The 23808-nt window shown below is 42.3% G+C and overlaps 1 protein-coding gene and 1 long non-coding RNA gene across 6 annotated transcripts in view; one reads left to right on the top strand and one right to left on the bottom strand.

Annotated features, from left to right (window-relative positions):
• Window positions 1–535: 535 nt before the first annotated feature.
• On the bottom strand, window positions 536–23412 carry LOC122709189. Its single transcript, XR_006345433.1, has 3 exons — window positions 23257–23412; window positions 22423–22715; window positions 536–850 (listed from the first exon to the last, which is right to left on the bottom strand). It is a non-coding gene; the product is annotated as an uncharacterized LOC122709189 (long non-coding RNA).
• The window catches only part of SLC16A12 (solute carrier family 16 member 12), a 107506-nt gene continuing 100142 nt past the window's right edge, over window positions 16445–23808 (top strand). For 2 of the 5 annotated variants that reach the window (XM_043926341.1, XM_043926340.1), the window contains exon 1: window positions 22912–23210. The gene's annotated coding sequence lies outside the window, so the exon portion shown is untranslated. Of the gene's footprint in view, window positions 16534–22911; window positions 23211–23808 lie in introns of those variants that run through there. The other 3 variants (XM_043926335.1, XM_043926338.1, XM_043926339.1) reach the window with 2 other exon arrangements.

Genomic DNA, 23808 nt, shown 5'->3' with positions numbered 1-23808 from the left:
TTCTATTTACCATGAAGTATGGGACCAGATGCCATGATCTTAGTTTTTTTAATACTGAGTATCAAGCTAGCTTTTTCACTCTCCTCTTTCACTCTCATCAAGAGATTCTTGAGTTTCTCTTCACCTTCTGCCATCAGAGTGGTATCATCTGCATATCTGAGGTTGTTGATATTTCTCCCGGGAACCTTGATTCCAGCTTGTGCTTCATCCAGCATGGCATTTTGCATGATGTACCCTGCATGGAAGTTAAATAAGCAGGGTGATGATATACAGCCTTGTTGTACCCCTTTCCCAATTTTGAACCAGTCCATTGTTTCATGTAAGGTTCTAACTGTTGCTTCTTGACCCACATTCAGGTTTCTCAGGAGATGGGTAAGGTGGTCTGGTCCTTCCATCTCTTGGAACTTTCCAAAGTTTGTTGTAATCCACACAGTCAAAGGCTTTAGTGTAGTCAATGAAGCAGAAGTAGATACTTTTCTGGAACTCCCTTGCTTTCTCCATGATCTAACAAACGTTGGCAATTTGATCGCTGCTCCCTTTGCCTTTTCTAAACTCATTTTGTACATCTGGAAGTTCTCAGTTCATGTACTGCTGAAGCCTACCTTGAGGAATTTTGAGGATAACCTTGCTAGCATGTGAAGAGTGCAGTTGTACCCCAGGAGGGTCCCCCTTTCTCCTCACCTTCTCCAATATTTGTTATTTGTAAACTTTTAAATGATGGTCATTTTGACTGGTGTGAGGTGATACTTCATTGTAGACTTGATTTGCATTTCTCTAAAAATTAGCAATGTTGAGCATCTTTTCATGTGCTTTTTGGCCTTCTCTTCTGTTTTAAAATAAGTAGTGTTCCCTGTGAATTGAGAAAAGAGGAATTACTCTAAATTCTTCAGGTTCAGGAATGTCAAAGTTCCCAAATGACCATGAGTCACTTATTCACTTAGGTATTTATGTTTTTTACAAAGCTCTAATAATTTCCAGCATATCCTGAAATCCCGTTATTTTGAAAAACCAGTACCATATTAAATTAAAGATCATTAAAATAAATGTATTGTTTTCACTCTTACTGTGTAACTACTAAAAATTTACTCCCTGGGGTCATTTAATTTATCTAGAACTAGAAGCATGTTTTTTTCCCACTTAATGAGGTGATAATGAAGTGAAAATATAAAGGAAAAAAGCGCACTTTTTATTTTTTCTTTGTATACACTCTATTATTCTGAAAGGTCCATCATTTTGAAAATTTAAAGTATATGAATCACTTCACTGCAAATGTATATACATAGGTCTGCATCCATGTCTGTAGAGCTGTTTCATGACTTTAAATATGTGTTCACAAATTGCTATTATATCTTTTCATTAATACATATTTATATTATATTAAAAATTCTAAAAACAGGATACAAATGAACTTGTTTCCAAAACAAAAAGAGACTCACAGACATAGAAAACAAATTTATGGTTACCAAAGAGCAAAGGAAGGTAGGGGAAAGGATAAATGAGTAGTTTGGGATTAACATGGGGCTTAATCCCAGGTGGTGGAGTGGTAAAGAATCCGCCTGCCAAGGCAGGAGACATGGGTTCAATCCCTGAGTTGGGAGGATCCCCTGGAGTAGGAAATGGCAACCCACTCCAGTATTCCTGCCTGAAAAATTCCATGAACAGAGGAGCCTGGCAGACTGCAGTTCATGGGGTCACAAAGAGTTGGACATGACTGAGCAACTGCTCATGGGATTAATATACACACGTTATACATATAAAACAGTTAATCTACAAGGATGTACTGTATAGCACAGGAAACTCTACTCAATAGTTGTAATAACCTATAAGGGGAAAGACTTTGAAAAAGAATATATATACACATATATGTGTATAACTGAATCACTGTGCTATACGGCTATAACGAACATGATGAAAGTGAAAGTTGCTCAGTCGTGTCCGACTCTTTGTGACTCCATGAACTATACAGACCATGGAATTCTTCAGGCCAGAATACTGAAGTGGGTAGCCTTTCCCTTCTCCAGGGGATCTTCCCAACCCAGAGATCGAACCCAGGTCTCCTGCACTGTAGGCAGATTCTTTACCAGCTGAGCCACAGGGAAGCCCGAGAATACTGGAGTGGGTAGTCTACCCCTTCTCCAGCAGATCTTCCTGACCCAGGAATTGAACCAGGGTCTCCTGCATTGCAGGAGGATTCTTTACCAAACGAGCTATCAGGGAAGCCAAACGAACATGATATTGTAAATCAAATATACTTCAAGAAAGCAATTTTTTTTAATTAAAAAAACTCTATTCAAAGCATGCTTTTATTAATTGTTGCATTTCTTGCAATTATGACCTCCTACAGCTTCCTTGTAGCACTTAAACAAAGACTCAACAGGGAGTATACAAAATCCCCAAATGACTTTGACACTTGAGCCAATCACATCACTTGGGCCAAGACCCTTTGTTCTCACAACTGCAGCTGGCTGTTCTAACAGTTGGCCGTCCACCCAGCCCACCAAGCAGGGGTGTTTTTCAAGACTGTGAGGCACATATCTACTTCCAGAATCAACACTGCATAGTGATTATTTCTCTCTCTCTTTGTTTATTTGTTTCTTTTCCCCCATTATTTTCAATAAACTTGACTTTCCTGAAGAAAATGATTTAGGAAATAGGGATCATTCTTTCAAAAGAGTTAAAGCTAGCATTTTAATTCCCCAAAGGCAGGGACGATAAAGAACATTCCAATCACATGACCGCACCACATTTTTGTGTTTAAGTCGGAGTTATGATGGTGATTAATAACACACACTAACTCAAAGAGTCAGCTGGCATGATTAGGAATGGCAAACTTTTCTGGTTTAGTGAGGAAATCAAATAAGCATGGAATTGACCTTTGCATTCCATTCTACTCAAAAAAAGTTTTTTCTAGTCTTTTAAAAACTCTTCATACTTCTTTTCCATATCATACTTGAAATTAGATACTTAACAAATGTACTATTAACAAAATTTCCTCTTGGCAGCTGGTTTAAATATTTATTTAAGACATGTAGCAGTTGTGGCAGTCAGAATTTAAAACAGATGGCAGGACTATATTGGCACCCTGTGTTATTGGCAGAAGTGGACCATTTGAACTTTCTGAAAATTTTGCTGCTTTGAAGTTTGAGGGGCCATAATTTACCCTCTTTTCCTCTGTCCTTAGGGGAGCACAGAGATGTTCAGGGACACTAGCTCAGAAATCATGACTCTGAAGATGTGTACATCTGTTGAGGAGAGTGAGTGTAAGCGGTAGGTACCCCCAGGGTTCTCCTTTCCCCTCTCTTTCCAGCTCACTCATATTGTCAGGACACTTACTTCATTTTCTGAGTCACTGGAGACTTACAGCCGGCACACATTCCCACACTGAGACAATTCAGGATAGAAGACTGTGTGGAGGCAAAATGCAAGGTCCCAGCGCTTCTCTGCCAACGGCAGCTGTTAATGATCCAAAAGTCCATATCTTGGTAGAATCTTAAACATTCTAAAATTCAGCACAGGATCTGGTACCTGGTATTAACAGGTACTCAGAGTATCTTGAACAACTGAATGTTTCCTTCAACTAGTCTTTCCTCAGCCTTTTTGTTTTTTTTTTTAAATTGGAAGTATATTTACAATGTTGTGTTTTTTCAAACAAAATAACAAAGTACAGCAAAGTGATACAGATATATATATGTATGTGTATGTATATATATATATATACACACTTTTAAAAATTCTTTTCCATTATAGGTTATTATAAGATATTGAATAAAAAAATAAAATTAAAAAAAAATAAATAAAAAAAGATATTGAATATAGTTTCCTGAGTGAAGTCAGAAAGAGACAAATGCCATATGATATCATTTATATGTGGAATCTAAAATAGGACACGAATGATCTCACCTATGAAACAGAAACAGACTCACAGAGAACAGACCAGTGGTTGCCAAGGGAATGGGAATAGGGGAGGGATGGAGTGGAAGTTTGAGATTAGCAGATGCAAACAATTATATATTAAAACTGAATCACTTTACACCAGAAACTGACACATTGTAAATCAAGTATATACTTCAACAAAATGAATTTAAAAGTACAAATCACATTTCTGTTTTGCCAACTTAAAAATTATACAAATAATACAACCTCCATGTAATCATTCAATCACACATCAAATAATTACCTATTTCCCCTTTCCCACTCTTCCTGCCTCCCCAGAGGGAAGCACTGATGGCAGTTCAATACACACACTGCCAAGTTTTTCCTATTCATTTGCATTTATAGGTACTCATGGAAATATATCATTTCAATAACACATATTAATTATGGATGCATGTTAGAAATATAAAAACATTTTTATATTTATTAGAAATATAAAATATGCATGGGAAGAATAAGTCTGAAGTTCAAGAGAAGGTTATGAAAGAGCTGCCCTGGGCTCTCAGCACGCAGAGTGTGTGAGTTCCCTTTCAGCTATTTGCCTGCTGCTGACAGGTGAGAGCTCCTTGCAGAATATGAGCACCGGGGTCTCACTGCTAGAAGAGGCCAAGACGCGCACTGCTGCCCCGACTGGACTTCACGGCAGCCTCTTTAAACTTAAGCCGAGTTCTCTGCACAATGTGTCGGTCTCCATCAAACTCCAGCTCTGAAACCAACTTCTCGGGAGGCCCCCTGCACGGCCCCCCTGCCTGGGCCCCGCTGTGAAGTGTGTTGTCCTTCTCCAGTAGGCAGAGCAAAGACGCACTTGATTTTCTTGTGTTTCACTTTACTGCACTTCACAGAAGTTGCATTTTTTAAGAACTACAGGTTTGTGGCAACCCAGCATTGAGCAAGTCTAGTAGTGCCATTTTCCCAACAGAATTTGCTCATTTGATGTCTTTGTGTCACATTTTGGTAATTCTCACAACACTTCCAACTTTTAACATTATTATTATACTTGTTATAGTGATCCATTGACACTGATCGTTGATGTTACTACTGTAATTGTTTGGGGGGACCCCGAGAACCTTATCAATAAATGTTGAGTGTGTTCTGACTGCTCTAACGACTGGCCATTTCCCATTGCTCCCCCTCTCGTTGGGCCTCCCTGTTCCTAAGAAACATTCCATAATGTTTCAATTGGCCACATTGAAATTAGGCCAATTATCAATCCTACAATGGCCTCCAAGTGACAGGAAGAGATGCCTGTTTCTCACTTCATTTTTTCCCGCCATGCAGCTTGTGAGATCTTAGTTCCCTGATCAGGGACTGAAGCCAGGCCCTCAGCAGTGAAAGCAGAGTCCTAACCACTGGACTGCCAGGGAATTCCCCAAAGATACATGCCTCTCACTTTAAGTCAAAAGCTAGAAGTAATTAAGCTTAATGAAGGAGGCATGTTGAAAGCTGAGTGAATCAGTTATACATGTATACATACATATATCCACTCTTTTTTAAAAGATTCTTTTCCAATATAGGCCACTGAGTAGAATTCCCTGTGCTATCCAGCAGGTTCTTATTAGTTGTCTGTTTTATATGTATAAATGTGTATATGTCAGTCCCAATCTCCCCATTTATCCCTCCCACCCTGCCAAGAAAAGCTCTTAAAGAAAATTAAAAGTGTTACTACAGTGAACACAGGCATGATAAAAAAGTGAAACTGTCTAATTACTGACATGGAGAAAGTTTTAGTGATCTGGATAGAAGATCAAACCAGCCCCAACATTCCCTTAAGCCAAAGCCTAGTCCAGAGCAAGGACCTAACTCTCCTTAATTTTGTGAAGGCTGAGAGAGATAAGGAAGCTGCAGAAGAGAAGTCTGGAGTTAGCAGGGATTGGTTCATGAGGTTTAAGGGGGAAAAGTCATCTCTATAACATAAAACAGCGGCAAGGCAAAACAGCAAGTGCTGATCTAGAAGCTGCAGCAAGTCCTCCAGAAGATGGAGTTGTGATAAGGAATGAAGGTGGCTACACTAACCAACAGATTTTCAGTGTAGCTGAAATAGCTTTCTGTTGGAAGAGGGTGCCATCTAGAACTTTCCCAGCTAGAGAAGAGAAGCCAGTGTCTGACTTCATAGCTTCAAAGGAGAGGGTGACTCTCTTGTTAGGGGCTAAGGCAGCTGATAACAGTAAGTTAAAGCCCACACTCATTTACCATTCCAAAATCCTGGAGCCCTTAAGAAGCATGCTAAATCTACTCTGCCAATGCTCTGTAAATGGAACAGCAAGCCTGGATGATAGTACATATGCTGACAACATAGTTTACTGAGTATTTTAAGCCCATTGTTAAGAACTACTTCTTCAGAAAAAAAGATTCCTTTCACAATATTACTGCTCATTGACAAGACACCAGTCATCCAAGAGCTTTGATGTATATGTATAAAGAGATTAATACTGTTTCATACTGTGACGCAACATCCATTCTGCAGCCCGGGGATCAAGGAGTCGTTTTGACTGTCTTATTATTAAAGAAATACATTCCATGAGGCTATCACTACCATAGATAGTGATTACTCTGAGTGGATGTGGGAGAAGTCAACTGAGAGCCTTCTGGAAAGAATTCAGAGTATGAGAATTCATTGCTTTTCATGGTTAACTAAGTTACTCTATATATTTTACTTGCAATTTACTGAAGGTATATGGCATCTGTCTGATTTTACCACTAGATGGCATTGCTTTCTTGGGAATTTCCTGGTCTGTCCCAGTATTAGTGAAATTAAACTGTAAAATTTTATCAGTTCAAGAACTACTTTCACTGCAAAGCCAATTGACTTCTGATGAATCAGCCATTATGGATGCTTTGACACCACAACATACAAGAGGCCGTGAATCTGGCCATTATATGCTGTCACAAGTAACAGTGGCTTCTGCGGAGGTAGATACTACTTTTCAGATGTGTTTTGAAAATATCTATTTCATACTGAATTATTGTAGCTCGAATCTGTTCATCAAGCTGGCAGTAAATGATAAAAAACCCTGTCAAGACAGGAATAACAAAACATGATGAGGGATTTTGTAATGTCATTGTGAAATCTACACAATACTTGGTTTGATTTATACACCTGGCTTTACCTATTACCTAAAGGACCAAGGGCAAATCTCACTGGACTTACTTAATCCTCTAGAAAGAGATGAAAGTAGGTTAAAACCTTCCTTATGGGATGTTATGAGTATCAAATAAAAATGTCTGTGAAAGTACATTGTAATCTGGGAAACACTGCTAATTGTGACTAATTTTGAGGACTTAAAGATTCATAATCACTGGTGTTTATGCATACAATTGCTATTTTCTTTAAAGTAGTCAGTGTAATTAAGCTAAAGGCTTCTCATGAATTTTAAGTTTAAAAAGCAACTCCACTTTCAGTATCTCTCTGAGATTATTTGGAGAGAGTGGTCTGAGAAGATTCTGTGACGAATTCTAGCACTTTTAAGTCAGTGAACTTTGTGCTGGATACTCCTAATTTGTTTAGTTATAAAACTTTGACTTAATGGAAATATATTTTTGATGAGAAGCATTTGTCCTCTCTGGTGGTAATAATTCAGAGCTTCTTTACACCTTTAGCGCCCAGTTGACACATAATAACCCTTAAACATATCATGACAAGTAAATAAGTTCCGTTTCCTAAAGAGAGTGTATAGGGTGAAAGTCACTCAGTCGTGTCCGACTCTTTGCAACCCCATGAACTATATACAGTCCATGGAATTCTCCAGGCCAGAATACTGGAGTAGGTTGCCTTTCCATTCTCCAGGGGATCATCCCAACCCAGGGATCGAAGCCAGGTCTCCCGCATTTCAGGTGCATTCTTTACCAGTTGAGCCACAAGGGAAGCTCCATTTCCTATATTTCTCCTTTATCTGACTAGGATTTTCTTTAGGGTAATAATTTTATTCTTTATTGAATTCTCACTACCAAATTTAGTGCCTGACCATTAAAAACAAAAACAAAAAAACCCAACCAACCAAACAAAAAAGAGAGTGTTGGTTGGGTGCAAAATTAACAAATTATTAGATACAAATATCACTACTAAAGATGCACAAAATATAGGTTTAAAATAGCTTATGTTTTAAATTATTAACAGCTTCTTTTAGTTACTCATTCTCCCCTAGTTGACCTGGTTGCTTAATTAAAGCTTCCCAAGCAGTTAACACCTGTAGCATCTTTTGACAGATAAAAATCAAAGCAAGTAGGTAGTATTCAGAGGTTGGTCTATAAATGATTCATGTGACCTAAATTTCTTAAAATGTAAGCAATACAGAATTCTCTGCATGGGCAGAAAGCACTGGGATCTTGAAAACAGAACAGGCAGAGGCTTGGGGACAAATGGATGAAATGAGATAACAAAGCACTCAACTCAGTACCTGGCTCCCAGCACCTCTGTGCTAATTAGGAAAAGACCCTTGTGGGCAGATGCAGCCCTTGGGCTAGCTTTTGTCATCAAGAGACAGCATGACAGAGTAGTCAGCTTTCCCCAGTTTACCAGTGGGTACATAGTAGCAGAGTAATCTTTCTATGGCTTTACTCACTTGTGAAATGAGACAATACAGATATTCACTTCACTGGGTCACTATGCAGACTGAATCAGTGAATGGATGTAAAACACATAGATACGTGCATGGCACATGTATATATTTCACAGAATGTTAGGTATTATTATCAATATTGAACTAGTTCTCAATAACAGATGAGGCAAAGTGGTATCAACTCTTTGATGACCTTGAGGCCTGGGGTTTAGGACAGTTAGTCTTTGAAGAAAGGGTTGCTGCCGTCACAAAGCTCCTGTTCTTACAAAGGAGTATGAGCAGTTAAACCCTACAGAGAACCGTCCAAATTTAGGGCTGTGAAATTCTTCCTCAGAACTCCATGATCTTATTCACCACCTTTATCCCAGTGACTTCCATCCAGATGTTCAATACACACTAGTTGGTGAGTTTTACGATATAATTAAAAATGTCTAAAATCTTTGTTCTCCATCCACTGTTGTCGGCTGGTTTGATAGTTGACATTGATAGTTATTCTGAAGTCAAATGAGGCAGTTTTCTCAGTCTCTTCTCTGAGATTATTGATAAGTACTTTCCAAATACTGAAGCATTCTTTCTTTAAAAACTTTCCAGATTGAAGTTTTAATTAATTAATTAATTTGAAGTATAGCTGATCTACAGTAGTATATTAGTTTTAGGTGCACAACATAGTGATTCAATATTTTTATAGATTATATCCACTTAAAATAATTACAAACATATTTGCTATGTTTCCCTGTGCTGTACAATTTATCCTTGTTGTTTATTTATTTCATACACAGTAGTTCATATTTCTTAATCTTCTTCCCCTAACTTGTCCCTCCGAATTCCTTCTTCTTTCTGGTAACCTCTACTAGTTTGTTCTCTGTATCTGTGTAGGCACTTCAATTCAGTTCAGTCGCTCAGTCGTATCCGACTCTTTGCAACTCCATGGACTTGAGCATGCCAGGCTTCCCTCTCCATCACCAATTCCTGGAGCTTGTTCAAACTCACGTCCATCGAGTCGGTGATGTCATCCAACCATCTTGTCCCCTGTCATCCCCTTCTCCTAGTGCCTTCAATCTTTCCCAGCATCAGGGTCTTTTCCAGTGAGTCAGTTATTCGCATCAGGTGGCCAAAGTAATGGAGTTTCAGCCTAAGTGTAGGCACTTAGGTTGTAAGTTTTAATACTAACCACACAAGGGGGCAGTGTTCAGCCGCCTATCCCTGCCCTGGCGCCATTAAGAACCTGATTTTCACAAAGCCTTTTTTAAAAGACTACCTCAGTAAAGGAAGCAAACTCATTATTTCTTTAATACTCAGACTTGTTCTTTTTCTTCATTACTGCATGGAATATATACCTATCCTCCTACAGAAATAAAATTGAAACCTAGAAGCCTGACTGTATTTGTACCCAGGACATGTTAATAGGCAGTGATAACAAAGGACAGGGAAGCCTGGCTTGCTGCAGTCCATGGGGTCACAAAGAGTCAGACATAACTGAGAGACTGCTCAACAACAAACTATTTAAACCAAAGCATTTTAAGCTGGCTATCTGTCTCTACTGGGTAACATAAAATACAATGATACTGCAATTAAGGTGGTTGTCTGGGTCCTCTTAAACACTAATTTGCTCTGTTAATCATCATAGATCCTTTCCAAAGTTAATCGCTAATCCTGAATGCTTCATTCCACAAATATTTACTGAATACCTCTATGTGTTAGGGATTTTTCTGGGGATTTGCTGGAACCCAGACAAGGATTGTATCTTTGTGTTTAGACTAGTAATACTCTTGTCAGGAGAGGGAGGGAGGGAGGGATATACCTGCCTGCGGAGGTTAGACTCCTTTGAAAGAATATCTTAAAATGTTTAGATTTATTAAGATGCAGGAGGATTTAGAGATTTCCTAGTGGGAACTCAGATGACTAAAGGGACCAGATGGATAAATAACTAAAATGGGCCAGGTGGGGACTGCGATTAGGTGAAGAGCAGGTGTCCAATTTAAAGACCACTCTCTCCTCAGCAGTTCAGGCCAGAATTTTCTTCTTTAAAAAAAAACCCAAAAAAGACCAGCTCCCCTGACACACACACACACCTTCTCCTGAAGTTAGCAGACAGAAAAAACTGCTCTAGGGAAAGTGGGTTCAGAGAACCAGAAGGGGCAAGGGGGCGGCAAGATAAACCCCTTTGTCCTACACCCTTAGTGAGTAAGTGAGTGAGTGAGTGTGTGTGTGTGTGTGTGTGTGTGTGCGTGCACGCGCGCACTCAGTCCTGTCTGACTCTTTGCAGTCCCATGGACTGTAGCCCACCAGGTTCCTCTGTCAATGGGATTTTCCGGGCAAGTATACTGAAGCGGGTTGCGATTTCTTACTCCAGGAGATCTTCCCAACCCAGGGCTCGAACCCGTGTCTCTTGTGTCTCCTGCATTGGCAGCAGTTTTTCCACCCTACCTCCCCCCACCCCCCAAATTTTTTTAAACAAATGCATTCAACCAGAGCCATGATAAATATTGAGCAATGCAAGATCACAATAGGAACAGTGGCCAAAGGCTATCGTAGAGGTGAGGTCTCTGTTTCTTTCTCTTTCCTCAAGGAATTTTCTAGACCATCAGGAGAGCTTCCCTTTCTGAGCCTGGTTCTTCTAAATCTTGCGAGATTTCAGCAGGAACAGGGCATGGGTTGTAACCATCTTCAGGTGCCATCAGAAAAGAAATGCAAGGGACTAGCAGTGTCTTCCCCCCAGTCATTAGTGAATATGAGGATTTGAGACAGAGGCAGGGAGTCTCTGGAGCCAGACATTTCAAGGGAATTCAGATGTTGATCTTTCAAACAGAAGCTAGAAATCTGGAGTTTTATAGGAAGTCTCCCAATTTTAGACAGCTGTCAGTGAATTAATCTAAATGTTTCGAAGGCCATTTCAAGCCATCTCAGAGCTAAATTTGCCTACCATCCAGTAATTTAACCTCTAACCTAATTAAATCCTTCAGTTTTACAGACAAAATAGCAGGCCCAGAGAAGTTAATGACTTGTCCAACATCATCACATAATCCGTAATTTTTTTTCCACTAAGTCATAAAATAGCTGAAAAAAGTGGAGGAAACATCTGGCAACTAGTCAGACAACTATTGTCAACTTTAAATAAAAGGTAAGTGTCAAACTTCCCTGGTGGTCAGTGGCTAAAGACTCTGTGCTTCCAGTGAAGGGGGCCCGGGTTCGATCCCGGTCTGGGGACTAGATCCCACATGCCGAAACTAGGAGTCTGCAAGCTGCAACAAATACCTGGTGCAGCCAAATAAATAAGCAAATATTTTGCTTAAAAAAGGTAGGTGTGAAAAGAGCCAGCTACTTGGCAATGTTGGTGCTGAGACAATTCAGAAGAATATGATTTATACTAACAATGAATATACTACCTAATATGGAAAATGATGATTATTGCAGAGGGGCTAATGAGAAAATAAAAGGTGCACTACTCTGGCTGCCATGGGTTACAAATTGGCACCATCGTGTTTCCATCAACCATGAGTAAGTAACTGTAAACAAAACAGGATACTGGAAAACAGCTGCAGGTTTGCATATCATGAAATTCTGGGCAAGTCAGACATTCTATTATTTCTAATAAATCTAATAAGAGAAGTGCATACGGATTTTACTATTAAATTAAGAAAAAATGGCTCAGTATCACCCAGGAAATACAATAAACATGTAGCTATGGTGAAAGAGCTCCAACAAATGAGGGGATGAAGGAACATTCAAGTGAAGGCAGCTGAGACTTCAAATTCTGGGGCCATTTCAAATACATCCAATAGTCATTTCATGGAACTGGGGATTAAAATATTTTACACCACTCAAGAAAGTGCTATATTTTTTTTTATTGTTCACTACATGGCTAATTCTTGTGCCAAACTGACATTCCAAGAGGACAGCCAAGTACTGACTGACGTCACCATCTGGTTTTGCTAAGTCGTGCTCACCTCCCACTGACCATCTCCAGATTCTGTTAGGGCAGAGTGGGTGTCTACATTGTTCATGGTCATGATCCCAGCTCAGTTCCTGGCATACAGAAGGCCCTCCATAACTGTTTAGCTAGGCTGACTTGGCTCAGCTGGAATGGAAGAATCAGAAGCAGTTGGAAGGGAGCTGAGAGGTAGTTCTCATCATCCTCACCCACTCCCACCCTCCCAGCATGACATCGCCCCCTCCCCTCCCACATCCACCTCCACTGGGGATGGGAAATGCAATATGTTGCTAGCAAGCAGCTAAATCTAATTCAATAACCCTGCTTTAGACCCTCTCCAGATGATGCTAACGCCAAACTAGACTGTCATAATGTTCTTGGCCAGAAGCCTACTCTGGAAATGAGGTTACATGGGCTTTGTATGAGTTTTTATATAACCATAACAAGTATTAATAATGCATGTTGTATAATCAATTGGCATTCTCCCTCAAAGAACTACAACTCTTATTTCTTACTTTGATACATTCATACATACAGATAAACAAGAATACGTCGTCTCTCTTCAACAGGGCAAAGCAACCTCTTAGCTTCATAAAACTTTCCCAATGACAACGTGATCTAGCTCTACTAGGCTGGAAGAGCATGGGCTTGAGAATTTCAGATCACCAGTCATCAATGCAACTCTGGAATGAAGTTTAATTCCTGAATGCACACTGTCACCCCATTCAAAATGCCTAGCTTGTCTGTCTCAGGGACTCCACATCTTGAAAGCTTTGACTCCTTTTAACCATTGATTCATCTAATAACTGAGTTCCTAAATATATGCCAAGCACCATGCTAGGTTCACAGGCACAGTGGTGAACACAATGGGTGTAGTTCCTATTCTCATTGAACTTTTAGTTGAGGGTCAAACAAAATGAATGCAGATAGCAACAAAAAGTTGCAAAAAAAATTATGAAGGAGAAAAAAAGTGCTAAGATGGAAAATAATGGAGGAGGGACATTGAGTTTAAGTTAGAATGGTCTGATAAGACCTCTGGGGAGGGGATATTGAAATTGAGGTCTTTGCAAAAAATGATGAAGAGCTTTCCAGGCAAGAGGAAAAGACAAAAGCAAAAGCCTCTGCCTCCTTTCCAGTGGTCATGTATGGATGTGAGAGTTGGACTGTGAAGAAAGCTGAACGCCGAAAAATTGCTGCTTTTGAACTGTGGTGTTGGAGAAGACTCTTGAGAGTCCCTTGGACTGCAAGGAGATCCAACCAGTCCATCCTAAAGGAGTTCAGTCCTGTGTGTTCATTGGAAGGACTGATGCTGAAGCTGAAACTCCAGTACTTTGGCCACCTCATGTGAAGAGCTGACGCATTGGAAAAGACCCTGATGCTGGCAGGCATTGGGGGCAGGAGGAGAAGGGGACGACAGAGGATGAGATGGCTGGATGGCATCACCGACTCGATGGGCATGAGTTTGAGTAAACTCCGGAAGTTGGCGATGGACAGTGAGGCCTGGCGTGCTGCAATTCATGGGGTCGCAAAGAGTTGGACATGACTGAGCGACTGAACTGAACTGCCTCCTTGGCTTGATGCTAAAAAAAATAATAATAATAATAGACATGGGGAATGTGGCACAAGATGATGCAGAGACAGGCAGAGGCATGGCACACTTATGGACCATGGTCAGAGGAGTCCAGGTTGGTACTTTGGGAACCACAGAAAAGTTCTAAGCTGCGAGGCAATGTGATCTAATTTAAGTTTTATTTTTTAATTTATTTTTAATTTGGGTTGTGCTGGATCTTCACTGCTGTGTGCCGGCTTTCTCTAGTTGCGGCAAGTGGGGGTCACTCTCTAGTTGCAATGGGCCAGCTTCTTACTGTGCTGGCTTCTCTTGTTGCCCAGCGTGAGCTCTAGGCACATGGGCTTCAGAAGTTGCAGCACATGGACTCAATAGTTGTGGCACACCAGCTTAGCTGCCCTGCAGCATGAGGGATCTTCCCAGACCAGGCATAGAACCCATGGCCCATACATTGGCTGGCAGATTCTACACCCACTGGACCACCAGGGAAGTCCTAATTTAAGTTTTGAGAAAAACTTTCTTAGTGTTCTCAACTGACTGGCAGAGGCCTGGGGCAGAAGCAAGTAGATGGGTTAGGATGCTATAGCAGGAGTAAGCAAGAGAAGATGGCAGACTGGATTAGGGTGCTGGCAGCGCAAATGGAGAAGAGGGAGGCAGATTTTGAGCTATATTTTGACGAGACAATTGACAGGACTTACAGATGGATTGATGTGGGAGGTAAGATTACCTAAGACTTCTAAGAGAAAACTTAGATATCTGTCTTGATGAATGGAATGAGTTGGAAGTCCAATACAATAAAACCATAAAGGAGAACTACTTTACTTAAAGAGGGTCCAGTCCACTGGGATGCCTTCCCCCTTTCCAACTATCCTTGGGTCTCCCTAGAATACCTAGGTCATGATTCTCAAATTTAGGATTCTGGACCATTTGGAAAGATTATTAATGTACCTGTTCCTTCATGCCATTTTTCCGGAGCATAGCACTTGGAGCAAGTATATAACAGGTTAACGAGGATGCGTCTTGCTTACAAGTACACTGCCTTCAACTAACCTTCACATTGGTTGGAAATACTCTAAGCAACTGGAAAGCAGTTTGCTTTTAACAACCATATAAAAACCAAGGTGGCCCTTTGTTCACTTTGTGCTTTTCAATTCTTCACATTCTACTGAAATAAAATATAACCAATGACTATTATTTATATTGCTAGAAACTCTTTGAGTGGTTCTTCCAGTGGTTGGGATGAATTGCATTTTCTTCACCTAATGATGCTATCATGGCATCGTCTATAATCATGAGACTAATTCATAGGGATGTATAAATGTGTCTCTGATGAAAAACCAGAAACAGCAGCACCCAGTCAATACATGTTAATTTATGTAACACTTAAGATATATTTTTTAGCATAGAAACTAAAAGGGGATGTGGCCACTGTTTGTTTACCTTGATGCCTTATCTATTTGGGTTGGCTTTATCCTCATCAAATATTTTGTTCAATTTGCACTGTCTGAATTTATCAAAACGAATAAAGGTGAAGCAGGAACTTGCTAATTAATCCATTAAGAAGATCAACAGAGAGAGTCAAAAAAGGTAAATCAGCCCCAAACAAAGCTGGCTGATTTTTTTTTTTTTTTTTTTGCAATTAAAGTCTAATTGGTCTTCACTGTGTTTCTGATGTTAGCAGGTGAGCTGCCTAGCTGGAACCATGCGTCTCTTCAAACGACTTCCAGAAGCAGGAAGCTTCCACAAGCAGGGAGCAGGTCCTGCTTATTCTCACTCACTCTTCTTCTGAAAGAGCAAGTTTCTGCTCTGCGGCTGTACACCTCTTAGCCCTGAATGGTTATCACTGTTCTGTGACTCATGTAGCACTTGCTCCATCCAGCTTAGCTGTCAGCTACGCATCTTCCTTATCTCCCCTACTAGACATTGTGGGCATTCCCCAAGGTCCAGGCCTTGTCCTCTTGCTCTGGTTTCATCTCAGCTCTCTTGCACTGAAGATTTTCAAGCCTTATCTCCAACTTTGACCTTTTCTCTTGGCCCCTGCCCTAAATTCCCAGCAGCCTGATGGGTATTTCACACCCACCCCAAGCTCCACATGTATACTGAATTGTTGACCAACTGCTACCTCTTAACCCTTCTCTCTGTTAATGATCACCGTCCTCCCAGCTGGAGACACGTGTGCTTGTTCTGTCTCTTTCACTCCCTATCTAATCAGTCACTTTGTCCTATTGATTTTCCCTGTTCTCATCAAAAAGACTTATTTACTCACCGCCAAACACACCTTGCACTTTCTCACTGCTAATATTATTACCTGCAGTTTCACCCTACCATGAGGGCCTTCCTATCTGCTTATTGACTTGCTCCAAGGAGTTCCAGAACCACCTGCAAAGTCAGCATTTACCTAGTTTCTGTCCCAAGCATTTAGATTCTTCTCTGAATTCTAGCAGAGAGTCGGACACAACCTAGCAACTGGACAGCAAGAACTGAGTTAGAATACAAATATTGACTTCCTTTACCAAAATGATCATGCACCTTATCTTTCTAAAGTGGTAAGTTGTGACGATGGTGTTTTTGAAATCTTTTATTCAGCTTCTCTCATCTGCATTTCTACTTCAGCTAGATTGTAAATTCCTTGATGACAGGAACCCTGTCTTAAAATACTATTGTACCACGCACAGCCTAGACACTCAAAAACACTGGTTGATTTGTTTATGCTGGATTTGTCTGATGATAGAAATGAAGAGACACACACTGTAGTTCAGTTTGCAATTCGATCGCTCATTAAATTGGCCCATTAAACACAAATACTTTCTTTTTTCTAATATATTGCTCACAACAGGGTTTTTTTTCCCCTCTTGAGTCATTGAAAAGAGCATAATAGCATGATAAACACTGGGGAAGAAAGACTTCTGATAGACATGTTTGCAAAAACTTTTCTCTTATACTATTACAAGGTAAATACAAGATCTGCAGATGTTGTGAATTTATACTACTTATCTCTTGATTAAATAATGCTGCATGACAAACCACCACAACCCCGCAGTGGCTACAATAGGAAACCTTTATCTTTGAGCCTGTGTAGGTTGGCTGGGCTGTTCTACTGATCTGAGCTGGTCTAGATGGGCTCACTGGTGCACCCAGAGCCTGCTGTGGGCTAGCAGCCAGCTTTGCTAATCTTGGCTTGGCTCTTCTGATGTCTGGGGACTTGGCTGGGGTGACTGAACTGACTGAGCTTGTTCCCATGTGTTCGTTCATCTCCCAACAGGTTAGCTCAGGCTCATTCTTGTGGTGATGAAGGGTACTGAAAGACAGCCAGTGGGGGCAAGGCCCCTAAGGTCTAGACTCAGTATTGGCCCACCACTCTTCCTTCCCACTGGTTAAAATAGTCACTGGACCAGTCCTGATTCATGGGGTTGGGGAAACAAGGCCCCACTTCTTGATGGTTGGAGCTAATTCACATTGCAAAGGATATGGAAACAGGAATGGAGAATACCAGCTGTTTTTGCAGCCTACCCCAGAGTAAACAGACCTGGCTTCATATGCCAGCACAGTTTTCTAGTTGCATAATATTGAGCAATTTATTTAACCACTCTGAGCTCTGTCCCTCAATAGGAAAATAAGTCCTGTGAGGATAGAAGGAAATCTATACCCAGACTCAGGGACATGAAAGGAACTCGATAAATATCAACAAATTCCTCACAACTCTCCCAACAGCTGTTCAGAGAAGGGAAGGTGTACGGCATCTCTTAACATGATGAAAATTAGATAATTTTATTTAAATTTGACTTGGAGATACAAAATGCTAAACTCAAATGCATATTTCAGGAGGAAAATGACATAAAAGTTTGAGCAATAACTTGAAAGATTTTGAAGAAATTAACTGTGTGCTGATTCTATGGGTCAAGAAAGGGTAGGTCACAAGGTCTGTGGTCAGACCACAGGGAATTTCTCGCCAGTTTTTTTGGTCATACTTCACTTCTAGTCGAGTGAAAAAACCAGCAGCTACTCTCTCGTTCCCAATCTCCATGTAAATTTTCTTATCTCAGGTGTCCTCAGAAGACATCCAAGCTGGGTCAGAGAACTCTCAAGCCGCACATCAGCCATGAGGCAGGGAGCAAGTTGTAGCAATGGGTTAGGTGTGGGGCTGTCATGGTCCCGCCTATGATTGTGACTTAGTTCAGGGTAAATGTTATAAGTACTAATCGAATGAATCTAAAAGAGGAAGAATCACAGAGGTGACCACAAAGGCGAGGCATAACTAACATTTACTCACTCATTCCAAAAGATTTATTGAAGTTCCTGCTCTGTCAGCGTTGGGGGAATAGTTAATGAGACAGGGAGGAGGAGTGTTTGTATTTGGTGTATTTTCAGCTAACATTTATTTTATTTTTAATTACCCCCCTCAACTTATTGAGGTATAATTGACAAATAAAAATTAAACATAAAGCATACAACATGATGATTTGATATATGTATATACTGTGAAACGATTACCACAATCAAGCTAACTAAAACCACTAACATATAACACAATTACCTTTTTTGGCGTGTGTGGTGAAAACATTTACAATCTACTCACTTTGCAAATTTCACTATAAAATACAGTATTGTGAACTATAATCACCACACTGTACATTAGATCCCCAGAATTCACTCATCTTATAACTAAAAGTTGATACCATTTGGCCAATATCTCCCGACTTCCCATGGCACCCAGGCCTTGGCAACCACTGTTCTATTCGCTGCTTCTATGAACTTAAATTTTTTAGACTCCACATTTAAGTGAGATTATACAGTATTTGTCTTTCTGTGTCTGGCTTCCTCATATAGCAAATTGTCTTCCAGGTTCAACCATACAGTTGCAAGAGGCAGGATCTTCTTTATTATGTCAATAATATATATTTATCACATTTTCTTTATCTATTAATCCATCAACAGACACAAAGTTTGTTTCCATATCTTGGCTACTGAGAAGCATTCTGCTAACGTGGATTAAGTACTTACTATGCATTAGCTGGCTTCCCAGGGGGCTCAGTGGTAAAGAAACCGCCTGCCAACACAGGAAGACCCCTTGAGAAAGAAAATGGCAACCCATTCCAGGATTGTTGCCTGGGAAGTCCCATGGACAGAGAAGCCTGGTGGGCTAAGGTCCATGGGGTCACAATGAGTCATACATGATTTTGGGTCTAAAAGAACAAAAACAACAATATATTAGCTACTGCGCTAGGCACTCACACATATGTCTCATTTTTTTTTAATTTTTATTTTTTTTATATATGTCTCATTTAACCTTCAACATAGTCCTAGAAGGAAGGTATTTTGCTGTTTCATAAATGAAGAAACTGAAGTTTGGAGTTGTTATTTATCTTACCCAAGGTCACCCAGCTAGCAAGTTCCTGAGAGGTTAACATTTGAAGTGATGGGGCGGGGAAGATTTAAGTGACAATATCCACTGGGGACCTGGGGGCTCAGAGAGAGGGCAGAACTGGGAATGCACTGCCTCTGACAGACAGGTGTTCAGTCACTGTCATGACAAGGCAGGGATAAGGATTTGGGTGAAGGAAGAAAAGCAGAGAAATAGAGCCTGAATTCTAAAACTTTCAGAAGAAGTGATGTGATGGAACAGGAACCAAGGAAGACAATACACAAAGTGGAATCTGAAAGGTGCCCACAGGATGTGATCTTATTAAAGAAGTCAAAGAACAAGAATTTGAGAAGGTTATTCAGAAAGCTGTTTCCTGGTGTTCTGCGAAGAATTTCACGATTTCCCATTCTGTGCACTGCCCTCATTTGCATACCTGACAGCATAAAATACTTGCATCTTTTTTATGCTGTTTACAGTTTATCCTTGGAATCCTTATCAGCCACGGAAATAAACTTTCAAATCCTATTTAGATAAAAGCTTCATGTTTCCATCCCCCTCCACCTCCAACCTCCTGGTAGCTTCCAGCCTGACGTGGACACCCCAAATATTATTTATCTGGAGCCAATGTTCTCGTTTCTCTCTGCTGAGTCCACACATCCTTGTTTGACCAAATAACAGGAACAAACAATTCCTTCTATAATGGATGTACCCTAAGGTGTCACGCTTCTGAGAATCTCATTTGACAATCGATTCCCCTGAACCATGGTACAATGTGACTTTAGTTCACACATTTGTTATTTATTGGGCTCGAATGGTAGGGATTTGACCAAGTAGGCTGTGCCTCCAGGCCAAAACAGCACAGATAGTGACCAGCTCACAAAGGGGAGGAAGAAGCTAGAGGAGGGGGCTGGAGCACAGCTATAGATGCTCAGTGAGGGACCAGAGTAGCTGACCACATCAGCAAAAGGTTACTTAACTAATAACAATGTAACTGTAGTACCATGTCCCCCCAACTTTTAAAACTGTGAAATAACTATTAATACTGGTTAAGACTTTTTGCACATTTACTATGAGCAGGGCATGGCAACCAGCACATTCTATGGGTTATTCCAGTTTGACTCTCACAAGGACTCAATGGCTGAGGTTTAATGATCAGTTCCTCCACTTGCCAGAGGACAGATGAGATTCTGACTAGAATTTGGAAAAGGTGAAATACCTGGGTTCACCTCCTCACCAAAATCCTGGCCTCTAGGCACCGCTGCCCAACAGAACTTCCTGTGATGAAGGAAATGTTTGATATGCTGTCCAGTATGATACTAACTACACATCGGTGTAGAGCTTGAAATGTGATTGCTGCAACGGACTAGCAACAAGAAACAAACACAAAAAACTTGAATTTTGATTAAAACTTAAATGTAAATAACTACATTTAGGGCTTCCCTGGTGGCTCAGTGGTAAAAAAAACCACCTGCTACTGCAGGAGATGAAAGGTTCCATCCCTGGTCCAGGAAGATCCTCTGGAGAAGAAAACGGCAACTCACTCCAATATTCTTGCCTGGGATATCCCACAGACAGAGGAGCCTGGTAGAGTCCATGGGAGAGTCCATGGGGCCTCAAACTTAGCAACTAAACCACAAAGCCACATTTCATAGCCATTTTGGACTGCACAGACACAGAACATTTCCACCATTACAGAAAATTCTATTGGATAGCACTCTTCAAGAGAAACGCTGCATTTCCCCCTTCTTTCCTCGTTAGATTCCAAGGCAAGGAGAGGGGTTTGTCCCCCTCCTTCCCAGCTCCTCCGGCCTCACAGAAAGGAGAATCCTTTCCTCTTTCCATCTTCTCCAACTCCACCTCCACACCACCCACCCCTCGGAACCAGCCTTGCCTGGGGGCAGGGGGAGCCCCAAAGGGGGAGGCAGATGGGAGTGACCTTCCCTATCGGCACCATCATCAATAATCCACCAAGTCTCACCTCTGAAAAGATGAAAATCATTCTGTCAGAGATAGGATCAGCCGAGCTAAACCTGAAGAAGCAACACAACCAACCAACATTTCATGACATAAATAAAAGAACTGCCCTTGGCTTTTCTAGGGCCTCTATGGCAAGTGATGTAAATGGAGGAAAGCCTGTGAGCTTTCTTCCTCTTCTTCAAAACTTTTAAAAACAACTGGATATCCTACATTAGTGGAAAAATGGGGCTTCTCAGCCACCCAAAGCAATGTTTAACTAAGAAAACTATTTTTCTGAACCAAAAAGTACCCCAGTCTTTTAACCAAAAGACCTTCACAGTTGAAAGCTCAGGGCTCCCCGAAGTCTCAACATTTTAAGTCCATATTCAACGCTAATGAATTCTTTTACAAGTCCTATTTGCAAATTCTGCTGCATTTTTTGTTTGCTTGTTTTGAAGGGCATGTGGAATGGAACTCCTACTCCCTGTGTTGGAAGGGGAGTCTTAACCACTGGACCACCAGGGAAGGCCCTCTATAGTGTGCCTTGAAGGTATCTTCACTAGTCTTTACTTTCAGGTAACTTAGAGCTTTCTTTTACAGGTGAAAAGAGCTAGCTCATCCAGATTTATAAAGAGCAGGAAACTGAGGAGAGGGGAAGAAACAAAATAGCCAGATGTAATAGGAGGAAGGACTTTGGCGGTCTGTTTTTAAAAATACCCTAAGGTATCGGTGTGGCCACTGCATCACAACTTTCTGGTCCCCTTCTCAAATCTTCCAAAAAGTCGGACTCATTGTGAAACTCTGAAGTACCACTGACTAAATCACCTAGAGATTCTTGTTATAAGTGGCTCTGGGGTTGGACCTGCAATTCTGCATTTCTAGCAAGGTCCCAGATGACGCTGATGCTTTGTGGAGTAGCAAGCATGTAGACCCCAAGAAGTTGGAATCTGACCTCCTCAGTTCAGAGACTTCGCTCCTGACAAGAAGTGGGATTTACAGGAAGGGCCCTGGGGCAGCTCCTTAGTCAGGCCCGTGGGACAGCCGACTTTAGGGCGACGTTGGCGGAGGGGGCGAACCTTAGCATGAGCATTAATTTTTACTGGGGTGTGTTACATACCGGGCTCCTGCGCCTCATTCATTTTGTCCTCTCATCAAGCACAGGAAGTGGACACTATTATCGTCGTTTTACAGGTGGAGACACTGAACTCGGAGGTTTGAGTAACTTGCCTACGGTCACGGCTTTTCGGGAGAGTTGAATCTAGGTCCTCCAACTCGAAGAAACAGCGCTTTAAACACGTCGGAGCCTCAGTTTTCTGTGCTGTGAAATGGACGGGCTGCACGGGCAGAGATCCCTGCCGCGTACACCTCAGGGAGTCCTTGGATTCCTGAAGCAGAGCTTGCTCTTTGACCCTGCAGGGGAAAGTTCTTTTGGAGAACACCGAGCCCCCTCTGCCTGCCTGCTAGGTCAGGGGCAACGCACCGCCGTCCCCGGGGAGGGTCGGGCAGTCCGGAGCGCTGTGGCTCGGGTCAGAGCGGGCAGGTCCATTACATAACCGCGAGGCGGCCCCTCACCCCTCGCCAAGCCGCGGCCCGTAGAGCGGATCCCGGGATAAATCCCATTCACCCGCCGGCCAGAGTCCACGGCGGAGCTGGGGGCGTTGAACTCTGGTGCATTTCGGAGGCTGAGCGCGGGGATTTTCCCCGCCACGCTCTCCGCCTCCCGCGCTGCCCGTGGGGCCCCCAGCCCAGCCGGCGCCTCCGCCGCGTCCGCTCCCCGCCCCTCGGGAGCGCGGACCGCGGCGCCTGGGGCCCGGGAAGGGGCCACCGCGCGGGGACGCGGCACGGTGGGTGCACCCCGGGGGCATGTCCGCACCCCACCGTCCGGGCTGCAGCGGTCCACGCGAGGTGAGCAAGCGGAGCGGCCGGGAGGAGAGGGGGGATCTGCACTTACTGGGCGGGCTGCGGAGGGCTGGAGGCTGGCCGCCGGGCTGCCGGGGCGCAGTCTCCCGCCGATCGCTCAGGCACCAGGATCCCCAGCGCGCCGGCCCGGGAGCCCACTGGCACACCCTCTGTCCGCTGTCAGGACGCGGTGGCTCAGGTGACCCGGGCATCCTTCGAGGCCGGGCGGCAGGCTCTGGGGCTGGGCTGGGTGGAGGTGGCAGAGGGCGCTCCCTTGGCTGCCCGGCGACGCACCGGGAGCCCGCCACCACAGCTTGGTCCCTCGGAGCGCCCGTTGTGTTGGGGAAGGACACCTGCCCCGGCGGTGCTGGGCCGGTGCTCGGGCAGTTTCTGGGCAGGTGGCTGGACAGGGAGCGGCTTTGATCCCCACCTCCAGTGGTTTCCAAATGCCGACTTCTCGTGCAGGAGAGATCACACAAGATTCCTTCTGGATTCTGTACCGAATGTATCTTATTTATTTCGAATCTTCCCTTTCCCTCAGGTGATGTTTACTTAATTTCCATTGACTTAATTTCTTAGTTGCTTCTAGTTCTCAAAGAAAGTC

This window comes from Cervus elaphus, chromosome 15 (assembly GCF_910594005.1).
Source record: "Cervus elaphus chromosome 15, mCerEla1.1, whole genome shotgun sequence".
In the NCBI taxonomy this organism is placed as follows: Eukaryota; Metazoa; Chordata; class Mammalia; order Artiodactyla; family Cervidae; genus Cervus; species Cervus elaphus.
This window is presented reverse-complemented; position numbering and strand designations above follow the sequence as displayed.